The sequence below is a fragment of the Talpa occidentalis genome, unplaced genomic scaffold (genome assembly GCF_014898055.3).
Source record: "Talpa occidentalis isolate TD23 unplaced genomic scaffold, MPIMG_talOcc4v2.1 talOcc4.15, whole genome shotgun sequence".
NCBI lineage: Eukaryota > Metazoa > Chordata > Mammalia > Eulipotyphla > Talpidae > Talpa > Talpa occidentalis.
In genome coordinates this window covers 74,177,946-74,193,853 of record NW_023601543.1, presented here as the reverse complement: position 1 = coordinate 74,193,853, position 15,908 = coordinate 74,177,946, and the positions used below count along the sequence as shown (strand labels likewise).

General features: G+C 35.3%; 1 long non-coding RNA gene across 1 annotated transcript in view; it reads right to left on the bottom strand.

Annotated features, from left to right (window-relative positions):
- LOC119246772 (uncharacterized) overlaps window positions 1–8,370 on the bottom strand; it is a 150,990-nt gene extending 142,620 nt beyond the window's left edge. Inside the window, exon 1 of the long non-coding RNA XR_005125553.2 lies at window positions 8,253–8,370. This is a non-coding gene — a long non-coding RNA (uncharacterized LOC119246772). The remainder of the gene's footprint in view (window positions 1–8,252) is intronic.
- Window positions 8,371–15,908: the final 7,538 nt, after the last annotated feature.

Here is a 15,908-nt window from a genome sequence, read left to right as displayed (position 1 = left end):
GGGTGTTTTATTGGGAAATTTATCATTTCTTCTCTCTCTATGCACACCAATTCTATTAAAGATCTTTCACACTAAGAGTTTACTTTGTCTTTATGTGGCAGATAGCAGAATCCCTCTAGACTGTACAAGTTTGGGGGCTCCAGGGTAACCCTCAGTCTGCCTGATAACCCCTCTCCAGTCTTCTGATTGTCAAGTTGTGGGACAAAGGGATGCATGGAAGTCAGGTACCAAGCAAAGACTCTGCAGATCCTCTCAGCTTTCTTCCCAACACTCATTCTTTTTTTCTTGTTGACAGAATCCCAGCTGTTTGTGTTTTGTTTGTCTTAAGAAAAAAGAGGCAGCCACATTTTTAGGGAAAGCAGGACTGGCTTCAGATCCTGGAGTTCACTGCAAAAATTACATTCTTACAGTTTGTTTTTTTTTTTTTTCTTTCATTACTTATGGCTTAGGTTTAGGGTTATGACCTATTCTCTACATATGGGACCAGTTGAGTGGCTTTAGGATAAGATTTGTCAATCTTTTATTCAGCACTGTGTTAACCAAGCTCCACAGACAAAAAACACAAACATCTCAAAGCTTTGCTGATGTCCAAAGCCCTTAAATATCAGCTTTGGATTTTTATCCAAATGTATACCTAACTTCAGTGGAAAGTTTGGCCTGATAAAAATCACTCAATTTATATCCAGAGGCCAGTGCTGGTACATAAAAATTTAATACCTTTGTAGACGAAAAATCAAAAGCAATTTTTATTTCCATGTAATTATTTAAATATAATTCAAATAATGTTATTTCTTTTAAAGGCAAACAAAAATAACCTATAAACAATGTGAAAAATTATATCCTTGAGACAAAAAATTCTGATAGGTGTTGAAAAGTATATTAACACCTGTAAAAAATGTGTTAAAGGTGATAAAATTGTGATTCCTCAAGGAATAAAATATATATTCTTAGTGAGAGAACATAATTCAAGCTTATTAGAAATCATATGAATATAAAATTAAAGGTATTACCTTTTAAAATATGTGTATTATCACATAAGAAAGAATAATACTATGGGCTGGTATGACAGAAACTTTCCTAATATTCTGCTAAGAATATTAAAACACCTCAGATATTTGTTGTTCAGATTACAAGTATTTATAACAATGCTTGTCACACAATAGTACCCTTAAAGTGTTATCTAGTATTTATTCTTACACCCTGAATTAGCACAAGTACTGGAGGGTTAATACTTCCTCAACACTTGTACTAGAAAACCACTTTCATTCCTAGAACTTTTGATACTTAAGAGCACGTACATCAGCAAGCATAAGTTATCTAAGTAGTCCTTCTCAAACTTTAATGAGTGTATGAATCACCCGGAGGTCTTGCTAAACTACAGGTTTTAATTCAATAGCTCTGGTTTGGAAACTGCATTTCTGATAAACTCCCAATTATGGATGATTTGACTGGTCCATGGAACACAGTTTGAGTAGTGAGAGAAAAGACCCACAAATACCCCCAGTACAAAGCTAATCTCCCATCTTTTTGTCACATATTCAGCACTCATTTTCATATTATACATGGATGCTTTCATGAGATACAAAGACAGAGTTAATGACATTCTTCATTTTGGATGAGGCTTCCATAAAAATGCTTTTTAGGAAAGACACTAACTTCAAGACATGAGCTATAAGCTGATGATTAAAGTAGATTAAGGATGGAAGTAATGAATTACTGCTACATAGATATGGGAATTCATCAATGATCTCTAGAAGTTTGCAAAGACCAAAGTAGGAGTTCCCATCTTGCATGCGTGCAATTAATTATATATACACACAAGGTACTGGATTATTTTTCTCACATCTTCTTCCCACTAGAATTCACTACATCTTAAGATCCATACATCTTTCTGCATGTGTATCTTATTTGTTCAAATTGATGCATACCCAGGATGTGCTACCATTATATTTCCTACCCACTAACTTAATTGTGGATACCTAGATTGCTTTGAGTTCTCTATCACCACAGAAACACTGTAATAAAAACCCTCTTGCATTTATTCTTATGGACCTTTAAATATAGCAGGTGGTCAGTAAAACATTCATTGAATGTTATATGTTTGGAGAGCAATTATTTTACAAAATGATATTAACTGTAAATGTGTTTATCACACCAGCATGTAAAGCATAATCATTTTCTTTATGCACACATATAGGTGTACACACATGTATAGTTGCATATATGCAATAACAGAATTAAATAGATAAACATATTATTGACTTTTTGACACCTAAATATCCTGATATTTCTGTAGCGAACATGCTATTTGTAAATAAATCAAAGAGATAATAAGGGAAGGTGCAATGTACATGCAATTGCTGTTACAAATGAGAATATACTTTATATTTCCACACAGCCTAAAACTGGAATGAATGAATTAATGTGTATGCATGTGTCTTGTTCATTAACCTATCTATAAATACAAATACATAACTATCTGTGTGGCTATGTGTGTATACATGTAGATATGCCTATATATATAATGTACATGTGTTTACAATTATATACTTATTTTAAGGACTGACAATATGCTTTTTGTCATAGTTAATGGTAACTGTAGAAATATAGAATGTGTGAATGGCCCATGTCTAAAAGACTGAAAACATTAAGATTTGGCAATGATGTGAAGAAGAAGGAACCCTCATACACTGTTGGTGGGACTGTAGAATGCTCCAACCCCTATCAGAAACTGGATGGGCTGTTAACAATAGATGGAACATACGATCCAGCAATTCCACTCCTAGGTATCTGCATGGAGAACTAAGTTGAAGGGACATAGGCACGCCTATACTCTTTGCGGCCCTATTTACAATAGCCAAGTTATGGAAGCAACCTCAGTGCCCAAGTACAGAGGACTAGATTAGAAAAATGTGGTATATACACACACACACACATATATATACATATACACATACACACACACAGTGGACTACTACTCACTATACTCAAAGATGAACTTTTGCCATTCACCACAACACGGATGGAACTGGATGGGTTAATGTTAAGTGAAGTAAGTCAGAAGGAGAAAAACAAATACTGGATGGAGTTACTTACATATGGAATATAGAGAAACAAAGCAAGGGGTTAGACAAAACCAAACCTATAACAAACTGTAGAAAACTGACTTTGGAATTGAGGATATCCGATGAGAAAGGGAAGAGAAGGGAGAAGAGGGGTGGGGAACAATGGACTATGGTGAAAGGCTGAGTGAACTTAATGGTGGCTGTGGTCTGGTGACAGGCTTCTGAGGAGGTGTGATCCTCTGCCTTTGAATCACACACAGTGTTGTAAACTAAAGAAACCTCAATTTTAAAAAATGTTAAACAAGAAAAATATTGCTGTGAATTTTGAAGGAATTTGTTTCACAGGATGACTACCAGCCTGAAAATGTTCTTTGTGCAACTTGCACACTCCCCACCTTCACAGAGGGAAACACCATCTCTACATTTATGCCACTGTGAATAACATGATGAGCATGATGTAGGGAGATGCTATTCATTGCTATCTTCATTGTTTTGGCCACTAACTGGACTTTATTTAAAAATAAATGTTGGTCATTCTGAAAAATGTCCTTATTATAGACCCTTTTCTCCATTTTCACTTCTCACCATTGCTAAGAGTCCTCTTACTTGGTTGTCGGTTCTTATGGACTCACTTTTTGATCTTCATTTTTAAGATCAGTTAACCCCCACCTCTTTTAGATTTTGCTGCACTTTTGAAAAAAAATGGCTTCAACTTTACTTGTTAGTTCTATTTAGTTTTAATGTGAGTTAATCTATATTCAATTTCCAAGAAGTCTTTCTTATTATTTCATTAAAATGCTTTATTGTTCTTTCATTTATAAAATTACATTGTGACTATAAAGTTTCAATTTATTTTATACTCTCAGTGTCATTTCTGTTTTCACTAATTTTACTTGTTTTGATTTGTTTGTTTGTTTATCTAGATACAGTCTTTCACCTCAGAGGCTTTTCTCAAATATCTATTCATCTTTGGTTGAAAGATGATTACACACTGTGTGTGTATGAGCAGGCTTATTTACTGATAGAATTCACTATGTGGTAATTGCATGATGAGTTTTAAAGCAGAGGGTCCTCCACATTTCAGAAGCTAGACATCTTATTTCGAGAACTACTGCATATCTCTAGAAAATGATTCTTCAGAATCTTACCTGGAGCTCCTAATTAAGTGCTTACAAAGCTGGAGGGAGGGTGATGGAGGTCTTGACATTGTCTGTACAGATTGCCACTGCTTGACTCTATTTTTAGTCTTGTATCTTTTCCCACCCCATTTTTCGAGACAGGAATGCCTCCTACCCCTGAATCAGGAGACTCTCACCATCAACTGTTCCAGAAAATAACCCTAGGTTTCCTACTTGGGAGAATGGCAGCCATATGCAAAGAGTCAGAGGGAGAGAATTAAAGCCAAGCTAATACACTCAGGAGAAAAATGTTAATTATGTATCTTATTTCAAATAAACAAAAATTACTATTTTAAATAATTAACTGTGCTGGTCATTATATTTTGCATTTCTTTTGTGCTTATTTTTAAAATAGATTTAAATGGTTTTAATTTTTCTGCTGTATTATTACAATTGTTTTCTTTATTCTATTTCTGATTATATAGCACATGCTTATGTAATTATGGAGCAAAGTTTATCACCATTGTACAATATGTGATCCTTAAAATCTTCCTTTGGCATTTACAAAAACCCTATATGCTGTGTTTTTATTCACAATGACTTAAATCAATATATTTTATACTCAATTTCTGTTTCAGATAGAGATGTATAGAAATATGTCTGCCACATACTTTTGAAACAACTGAAACCCGAAAGTTTCTAAAAGTCAAATCTGATATTTTATCACCCCTAACCCTGTTATGTAAGTCACCAGGGATTCAGTATTCTGGATTGTAAGTGAAGTTTTGAATAAAAATCATATCCTAAAGTATCATACCGAGCTAAATAACATTCACAAAAGAAGATCAAAAGTGATAAAGACAAAGATCTTGTTACAAAGAACACCATATGTATTCAAATAATGTTTCCAAAGAGTTGATAAGGCAGTAAAATGAAGAAGACATTTCAGAAACTGCAGTTTTCGTCATATTAGAGGCGAACTGAGAGGGCACCAGGATATAATAATCTCTACTAGGGGAATGGTATGGAGAGCTGGGTAGGAAATAAAGGAGGTCTCGGAGTAGATGAAAAGTAACTCCCCATACTAATATTGAATGAAACATGACAGAAATAGGAATGAGTTTTGTGCTCATTGCTCCAGTTCATGTCCTTTCTCATTATCTTTCTTGTCCTTAATTCTTGTTTCCCTTCTGAGCTGCCCACAACCTCACTTCACCAGCGACAAATCTCTATATAATTTGCAATTTTTAATTAAAATTCTGTAGACAATTCAATATTCAAATGAGAAAATTAAGTATTTTGAAGTTTCATGTCGCAACTAGAATAAAAATGCACTGCACTGGATTTAATAGAAGTTGGGCAGAGGGTGACTCACTATCTTAGTTGCCCCAGAACCATCATGGTTTTAAAACTGAAAGTTTTGCAGTCCTGGGAAAACCAGGATAGATGGTTACCCTAGTATGGAATACAATTTGACCAAAGAAAATGTTACAACAAAGCATGTGGCTAATAAATATTTTATCAAAAGCAAATATCATGGAATTCATCAAATAAGAATTAAAATATTAATAGCTTACTTGATCTCATATTTACTTTCATCAGAAAGTGGAAACAGCAGTTTCTTTGTAGTGCCCACATCCCTTGCCCTAAATACCCTCAATTTCACAAAGTGAGTGCTTTTGTGCCCAATTTCACCAGAGGACTCAGATTCTCAAAAATTCACCATTCAATAACCTATGTAAAATGAATTCAACTAAGTTTTTAATGTTCAGTAATCTTTGCTTTTGAGTAGTATACCTGATCAAGAAGCTTCACAGGAATTGTGGAATATACACTCAGTATGACTTCCTTGTAATTTAGTTTTTGACGGTCTCTTGCTCTCTCTATATATTAATTTAATAATATATTGTAAAGATAATATAGAAGAAATAATATATTGTGAAGATCATTCCAAATGAATAAACAGCTTTCTCTCTCTACATATGTGTGTGTGCATATCAAGTATACACACACGCACACACACACGCATATTCTGTTGCATGGACGTGAATATCATTGTTTATTTACCAGATCGTTATGGACACCCATTTAATTTAGTCCTGACTCTTTATCTTCTTGAAATCAAACTGGATATTGAAACACTCCTACCACAGCCTGCATTCTCAGTCTCTGCTCTTGCTGAGGTTTCACAGCTCAACGCAGACTCTTCACAGTTTTCTTGGTTCTTTTTGAACTCTAGAGCTGAGCTGCTTCTCAATCTCATCACTGCCTGACCATCACACAATTTGGCATGCTTTCCTTTATTGTATGGATTAGGGGCTAGTGGTCTCACAGATCCAATAAAAATAAAAAATAAAAAATAAAATTGGAGTTTGCCTTTTCTTTTCTAGCTCCTCTTGTTGCTCTTAGATGATTTCCAAAAAGAAGGAATCCAAGTTTGACACCATCACCTTCGAATCACTGTTTCAAATCACCATCATTTTCAATCACATACAAAAATTGCACTTGCTTCTTACATAAATTTTAGACAAGAACTAATGCTCAATTGCAGAAGCAGAGGTAATGTCGGTCTCTATATAATCTCTAGCGCTACCATCCTCATCTCTATCTTTAATAAAAAATTACCAAATTAGTTACAGGGCAATTGGAATATGATAATTGATACATACTCTGATACTTGAAAAACAATTGAATAAGTGAGAAAACATTTATGATGGAGGTGAGAAATGGTTGTGTTTTCCTTTTTTTGCTAAATGTGGGAGTTCAAAAAGAAAGGTTGGTAGAAATGGAGGGGGAAATCAAAGAAATGATGAAAGAAAGAAGAAACTTCAACATATCGATGTAATAAGTGAGTTTCTTTCTGTGAACTGGATTGCTGCCACACACCTTCAGAGATTCCCAAGGGAGCTGTGGGAAGTAAGATTAGCAAGTGCCCCTTGTACACAACTATCTGAGCAGAGGTTACAGCTCCAATCTTTCATTGCATTGGCCAGAGTTCTACCACTTAAAATGTGTTTTAGCTACTGGCTGCTCAGTTTCTTACATAATTGGGAAGTGGTGACAAGGTCACGTTTGTTGAAGTGGTACCAATGTCCTCTGCAAGACAGGGATCTCACTATTGCTGCCATGTTTCTCAACATAGAAAGCCATCTTTGGCTTAAAAGATATATGAAAGATTCCTTCTAATTGTTTAACAATTGAAAACTTATCAAGTACAAGGAATGGTGGTAGGTGCTCAAAAAAAAAAATTAAATAAGGGTAGGTACATGTCCTACCTTCAACGAGGCTATAGTTTCATATTATTTCACAGGCCCAACTGTGCCTAATTAATGTTAAAACAACAACTGTGATTGGAATTCCACTGTATATGCCTAACAATGCAGTTTGTACACAAAGATACTTGCCACTTGCTAACCCCCTTTATATTAGCAAGTCTATGATTATAATTATAGTAAGAAGCCACGGAAATGCTAATAAATGACTACTTTGTGTCTACATTCTGGGCTGAGTTTAGTATAACATTCTTCATGATTTATCAATTGTAAATATCAGCTCTATTGTTTACACTCAATGAAGAACACCTATCATTCAGTTTATAATTTGAAAATGGATATACATCTTTTACATTCATCTATAGAACAGAGTACAATACCTAGCATGCTAAAGTTGCATTGGTTTAAATATTTGATGTATTTTAGAGGTAATATAGTTACAATCTCATCATCATTGAACCACATTTGTGAAAATGTATTTTTTTCCTTCTATGAGGCTTGCAAATTAACATACTAGCTCTTTGAAAAAAGAGTTACTGTCTCCTATTCCTTGCCTCTCATGCTCTCTTTAATCCACTCCAGGCTAGGGCACTGATGAGGCCCATATTACTAAATGCAGGGATTGGTTCTCAGTTCTCATGTTGCCTGACAATTTGGCATCATGTGACATGATTACTCTTTGTTCCTTTCTATGCTAAGCTTCAGTGCTCCACAAAATTTAATTCTTTGGGTGCTGCAATAGTCTTTTTATAACAAAGTGCCATAACCTGGATGGCTTAAAAAAGAAAAAAACTTACTTTCTCACAGTGTTGGAGGTAAGAAGTCCAAGATTAAGGTGATAATGAGATTGGTTTCTGACGAAGTCTGGCTTCCGGACTTGTAACCTCTACCTTCTAGTGATGCTCCCATATGGCTTTCCCTCTGTGTGCAAACAAAGACAGTCACAAAAGATCACGTTACAAAATTAAATTTTTATGAAATGTTCAGAATGGGAAAATCTAGGTCTTTTTTTTTTAAGATTTATTTTTCATACAAGCACTGGGTACAGTCAGAAGCGCAGGAGGGTGAGAGAATTCACCAGAGCCACAGCGGGGAACAGAACAGGCAGAATGACGAAATACATTGCTGAGGGGAGCAGCGGGCAGCTTCTCAGCCCAGAGCTCAACCACTGCGCCACCAGGGAAGGCCCGCATCTAACTTTTCCTGAAAGTTGTTTTGACAAGAAAATCTACCAGCCAGAATTCAGATCACCTGAATTCTGGATGATATCAGCATAAAAAAAAATATGAGCTTTTATACAGCAGTGTAAATGATGTTCCAGAAACAGCTTGGAAATCCATACCTCTGCTGTTCTCAGGTTTGAAGAGATGAACAATGGGATAGGAAAATCAGTTAGAGATCGAATCATTTATCTTGCTAAAATATTCAGAATGTGTAAATAAGTGTACCTGCACACATACACACACACCCCCCAAAGTATTGGGAAACAGGTTTTACTAATTATATTAGTTTTAGCTTAAATTAATGTATTTTTTGAAAGTACACTTCTTAACCACCACTGAATCATGCAGTAATGTATTTTGTGATGAAAAGTATACACAAAAATTATGGCATATCATTATCCAACAATATAATATATATATAAGCATTGTGTATTATATGTAATTATATATAATAACTACTATGTAATTATTTGTCAAATATATTCATGTCTATATTTGCTATATTAATTTTTCATTTCTTTTAAGGAAAGTTCTACACAGATTATCTGTGATAATACTTTTAACTTTGTATTTTACGATCAACGTCAAAGTTTTTTGGTAGTCATTTCCTTTTTAAATATCAGATTAAATCAATAATCATGTTATTTGGTCATCTGGTAGAATTACAGCAATATTAATACTAATTTTTCTATTTCCTAAAGGTAGCAAAATGTATTATGGAATATGTACTCATTTAACCTTTTCATAGTTTAAGAAAGTTTAATCCGTAATCTATATTTTTCCAAAATAAAACATGCACTTTGGTGACTGACACCACACTGTATATCTGTGTTGCTTTCACTGTTGTAAATTTTCTTCAGCATTTCAATGATGCACAGAAATGAGCCTCAGTGTTTAAGGATGCAACACACTGGAAATAGTTTTAGGGAACAAATAATTAGCCTTTTGGAAGTGTGTGTTCATTTCACACAGCAATCTGTTCCTTCATCTCCTCCTCCTTCCTGTTTTGAACGCAATCGTGTGTGTTACGTGCGCCATCTGCAGCCTCACTGACAGGTGCAGGGTCAGTATTATCCCCCCAAGCATGGAGTTCAGTGCAAGCTGGAAATTTCACCAGGCAATTTAGGAGATTCTGAAACCAACCAAAAACTGACAATCGATTTTACCAGTAGACATGAGCATTTCTTACAAATGCTTGTAATTGTACCTTTAAAGCACACAGACATAAGTTTATCTGCCTTGGGACATTATCCAACAACAGTCCTATCCCAATAATGTCTCTTATTCCCATATGCAGATTAGAAATAATACAAAGAGGAAATTTAGCAATATGTCATAGATTTAGTAACACAAATAATTTGGTTGGATTAATATGAACAACATTTTGATGTCTCTCTACCAAGGTCCATTTAATCTCCATTCCCCTGGGATCATGGGTCCTGACAAGTTAGGACAGAAAGAGTCCCTGGGAACCTATATGGAGCTGTCAACAGGTAAGGAAATAAATTTGGGAGTCCCAAATGGGAAAACTGCCACTTCCATTAGTACCAGTTCATACATATTAGTTTCCATAACAGTTATATTATTAACAAAATTAATAATTGTGATTAGCGATCATTTTCAATGCCAGTTTAGTTAACCCATAACAACCTTGAGACCCTCCACACCTACAGGCTCAGCCCCTCTCTAGTATATATGATTCATCCCTTTATCTTGATTCAAGATTTTTCTTAAAATTGAAAAAATCGGAAGTACCTAATAATCACACTGAAAAGAGATCCATGTGTTGGGTGCAGCCAGATATTAATACTTCGTTTGAGATATGGTATTAAAAATATATGACAGTTTATTATTTTAAAATTAGAATTCCTGTCCATAACAAAACCTAAAATAAATTGATGCTCATCCATAGGGGGCAGGCATGATGAATTAAGTTGGAACTATATCATGAGGCAGTAGCTATTAAATTATAAAATTGTTTGCTATATGAAGATACAAAAAATGTTTGGAAGTATATATAAGAAAATATTCATAGTAATTGGCCTTAGCAAAGAGTTCTGGGTTGGAGATTATACCTGCCATGACAGATATGTAGTCACATGATCAGCCTTGTGTTCCCATGGTGACAGATTGATGTCTGATACCATTCTCCAAAAATTGCTTAGTCTACAAAGAATAAAGGAACATGATTTCAAAATACTTTTTTAAAAGCTTAATCTAATCACAATAAAACAACACAATGAATTTAGGAGGGATAGTTTTGACTTGGGGTTCTGCCCCTCAAAATGTTTCAGTCAACACTTCTCCCCTGTACTTCTGAAACTATAATAATAGAAACCAATATTATCTCAGTAAAAACTATTTTTTTCAAAAAAAATTCTTCCTTGAATAGTGCTTTAATGAGTTCAATCAGTACTTCTTGTTTTACTTTGTGTCATTTTTTTTTTTTTTTTAGCAAACAAATTCCCTTTTATGAATACATTCTCTCTTTAGGTATGTAATGAATTTCCATATAGCCAAAGGTTATCTTACTAAAAATATTGCAATAAGTATTCTGTTCCAGTTTGAATATTACAGTAATTTTAATCACTATTTTCTATACTACTAGAGCAATATACTATCATTATACATTAATGTATTTTTCTTCATTTTCTTATTGAGGAAACTTTAGACTTATCTTGAATGCCAATCTTCTTTTAGATGATGTTAGAACTACTTTGCTTTCCATATACTTTCATGCTAATTAGTACCTGTTGTGCTATTCCTTGTACCAATTTAAGTTTACTTCCTCATGTGACACAGAGTGACTTCACAGACCTTATAATTTCATATGAAATCAGTCTGTCAAATAATTCTATAGTAAACTTGGCCTCAGTGATATGTGCTCATATATCTAGCAATTTTAAATCACATATATATGATATAGTCAATTGAATGATTTTTTTTTTAAATTCTTTCTTTCTACTTTTGGTTCTAGGGTGAATGGGTTATAAGGCCTAGAGAAGAAAGCAAACTTCATTCTCCTCCCTTTACCTCATTTTTCAGGGTTTCCTGGGACTGTGTTTTAGTATCATTTTTTTCCAGTTTCCCTTCTAGGTGCAAAAAATAAAATCAAGCGAAATATTTACAGAAGACTACAAATAACCACTGCCAGGCAACTTTGTTTCTGGAAGTAATTTGTTAAACAGTCTACCATACTATGACTGTTTCACCAACAACTCTCCTCAGAGGTCTTATATAGTTCTTATACACATTTATCTTTTGACATGCTGTAACATGCCCTTCTTGCAAGGCATTTTGAGATCCTTTTCCCTAACGTTCAAATATATTTTTCTTTCACTCATAAATGAAATCAGCATTTTATATTCATGTTGACTTTGTTTGATGCATTTGCAACTTAAGGCTCTATCTACTTAACCAAACTTGCTCAAAGTGAAAAAATAATCCAAAATATCACTTGGTGTTTTAATCTAAAAAAAAAAAAAAAAAAGAGTAGATTTGGGCCTCCCCTGGTGTTGCAGAAGGTTGAGCGCAGCACTGTCAAGCTGTCCGCAGCCTCTGCAGCGCAGTTTCAATCCCAGCTGGCTGGCGAGGGTCCCACATGGTGCAACAGACCTCTCCTGCATCATCCGCTGCTCCCCTCAGCAGTGTATTTCAGTCAGTCTGCCTGTTCTGTTCCCCGCTCTGTCTCTGGTGAATCCTCTCACCCTCCCTCGCATCTGGCCTGTACCCCGGTTCTTGTATGAATAAAAAATAAATCTTAAAAAAAAAGAAGAGTAGATTTGGCAAAATATCAGCTTAGTCTGTTTTCAGTCATACTATGTAGGCAAATCTCTTAAACACAATGTTAATATACTGCTTTCTTATTCTAAACCATGATTCTGCTAAAACAAAATAACAATAGCTATCTTCTTTTGAGCACTATGCTAAGAGATGATTTATCTTATTTCTTCCTAACAACCTAATGTGGTATTAGTTCACTATGCTGATAAAAGTAGAGGTAGAAGGATAGTTAAGTGATGGAAAACCAGATTTGTAAAAAGGCTTTCCTACTATAGTACTTTCCAACTTATTTTTTCTCAGGATTCCTTTATATAATTAAAAATTATTGAGGACCCCCCAAAACCTCCTGTTTATATGGGTTATATCATCAATATTTAACAAATCAGAAGTTAAAACAAAAATTTTAAATATATATAAATACATTTTTACTTTATTTAAAATGACATCTTTACAGACACATCACCCAAAGCAGTGATAGTGAAGGCAAAGATCAACAGCTGGGACTACATCAAATTAAAGAGCTTCTGCACAGCAAAAGAGACAATAACAAAAACAAAGAGAAACCCCACCAACTGGGAGAACATTTTTGCACACAACACTAATGATAAAGGATTGATCACAAAAATCTGCAAAGAGCTGATGAGACTCAACAACAACAAAGAAAATAATCCAGTCAAAAAATGGGCAGAAGAGCTAAAAAGAAACTTCTCTGAAGAGGAAATGCAAATGGCCAACAGGCATATGAAAAAATGTTCAACATCACTTGTCATCAGGGAAATGCAAATCAAAACTACCATGAGATACCATCTCACACCAGTGAGAATGGCACATATTAAAAAAACTAGCAACAACAAATGTTGCGAGGGTGTGGGAAAAAGGAACTCTCCTGCACTGTTGGTGGGAGTGCAAACTGGTCCAACCACTATGGAGAGCTGTGTGGAGATTTCTGGACCTACTAAACATAGAGCTTCCATATGATCCAGCAATTCCACTCCTAGGTATTTACCCAAAGGACACAGTAACATTGATTCCAGGGAACACCTGCACCCCTATGTTTATAGCAGCACTATTTACAATAGCTAAGCTTTGGAAACAGCCCAAATGCCCAAAAATAGATGACTGGATCAAGAAGATGTGGTCCATATACACCATGGAATATTACTCAGCATTCAAAAAAGATAAACACATGCAATTTGCAGCAACATGGATGGCGCTGGAAGAGATCATGCTCAGCGAAATAAGCCAGAAAGAAAAAGAAAAATACCGGATGGTCTCACTCATAGCAGGAATCTAGAAAACTTAAATAAGGACCAGGAAAATGAATAACTATAAGAAAGTGAAAATCAAAATCAACAAAAATCTATGAACCAGAGACACTTTGGGGGGGGGGTGGGGAGGGAGGGGAGGGATTGGGGTCAAAATGGGGGTTGAAATTGTATGGGGAATATAAAAATAAAATTTATTATAAAAAATAAATAAATATATTGCCTTAAAAAATAAATAAATACAGGAGTGCAGGTTTCCTTTTGGAAAATAAAATAAAATAAAATAAAATGACACTGATAAGCTTTCACATATTAACCAAAAAAAAAAATTATAAAAGACAGACTTTCAGGGCCTCCCCTGGTGGTGCAGCAGTTGAGCACTGGGCTGTGAGGCTGCCTGCAGCCTCTGCAGTGCTGGTTCGATCCCCTGCCACCGGCAAGGGTCCCACATGGTGTGCAGACCTCTCCTGCCGCGCCTGCTGCTCCCCTCAGCACTGTGTTTTGTCGGTCTGCCTGCTTTGTTCCCGCTCTGGCTCTGGTGAATTCTCTCACCCTCCCGTGCTGCTGACTGTACCCAGTGCTTGTATAAATAAATAAATGAATGAATCTATATAAAAAATAGACTTTCATTAAAAATGTAGTGTAAAGGGCCTCCCCTGTGGCACAGTGGGTTGAGCACAGCACTGTGAAGCTGTCTGCAGCCTCTGCAGCACAGGTTTAATTCCCAGCTGGGAGATTCCCACATGGTGCAGCAGACCTCTCCTGTCTCACCCGCTGCTCCCCTCAGCAGTGCTTTCGGTCTGTCTGCCTGTTCTGCTCCCCACTCTGTCTCTGGTGAATCCTCTCACTCTCCCATGCCTCTGGCCTGTACCCCAGCTCTTGTATGAATAAATCTTTAATAAAAATTAGTGTAAAGAATGACTATTTTATAGCTTATCAAATCTTTTGAATTACTCATTTAATATTGGATTGCTGTGAATATACTTACCACTACTAACATGTACATTTAAAAATGGTTAAGATGGTAAATTTAATGCTATGTGGTTTTTACCATAATGATAAAAAATAGCTTGCAAAAGTTAAAAGCAAGGCCAAAAATGGGGATACATAAAAGATAAAAAAGTAGCATAATGAAAATATAATTTTAATCTACAGCATATAATGAACTCCTGCAAAACACTCAGAATAAGACAATGTATCCCCTAGAAAAATGTAACAAATGCATTAGCAGACATTTTCTAGAAGAGAAAACATGACAATTAAGTATATGAAAATATGTTCAATTCTGCTAGCAATCAAATCAGGTAATGATTTTTTAAAATTTAATTATATATATATACACATACATATATATATATGTATATATATATATATATATATATATATTTTTTTTTTGTGGGACCCTCGCCGGTGGCCAGGGATCAAACTGGTGCTGCAGAGGCTGCGGGCAACCTCACAACCCAGTGCTCAACCGCTGCACCACCAGGAGAGGCCCTAATTTTATATATTTTTTACATCACTTTTCAATTTTGCACAATGTATGCATTTTCATCATGGTTATCGTCCCCATACAATTCCCACTCCCCTTGTTTTCATCCTACTCCCTCCTCCCCCCGGCCCATACTGTGTCTCTGGTTTATAGTTGCTTGTTGATTTTGATTTTTACTTTATTATAATTAGCCTTTTTCCTGGTCCCTTATTTAAGTTTTAAATTCCTGCTATGAGTGAGACGATCTGGTATTTTTCTTTTTCTGTCTGTCTTATTTCACTGAGCATAATCCCTTCCAGTTCCATCCATGTTGCTGCAAATTGCATGAGTTTATCTTTTTTGATTGCTGAGTAATATTCCATGGTCTATATGTACCACATCTTCTTGATCCAGTCATCTATTTTTGGGCATTTGGGCTGTTTCCAAAGCTTAGTTATTGTAAATAGTGCTGCTATAAACATAGGGGTGTAGGTGCCCTTTTGAATTAATGTTTATGTGTCCTTTGGGTAAATACCCAGGAGTGGGATTGAATCATATGGCAGCTCCATCTTTAGCAGGTTGAGGAAGCTCCACACAGCTTTCCAAAGTGGTTGGACCAGTTTGCACTCCCACCAGCAGTGCAGGAGAGTTCCTTAATCAGGTAATGGATTTAAAAAAATATATATAATTTTATAAGGTTGTAAAACTTCAATA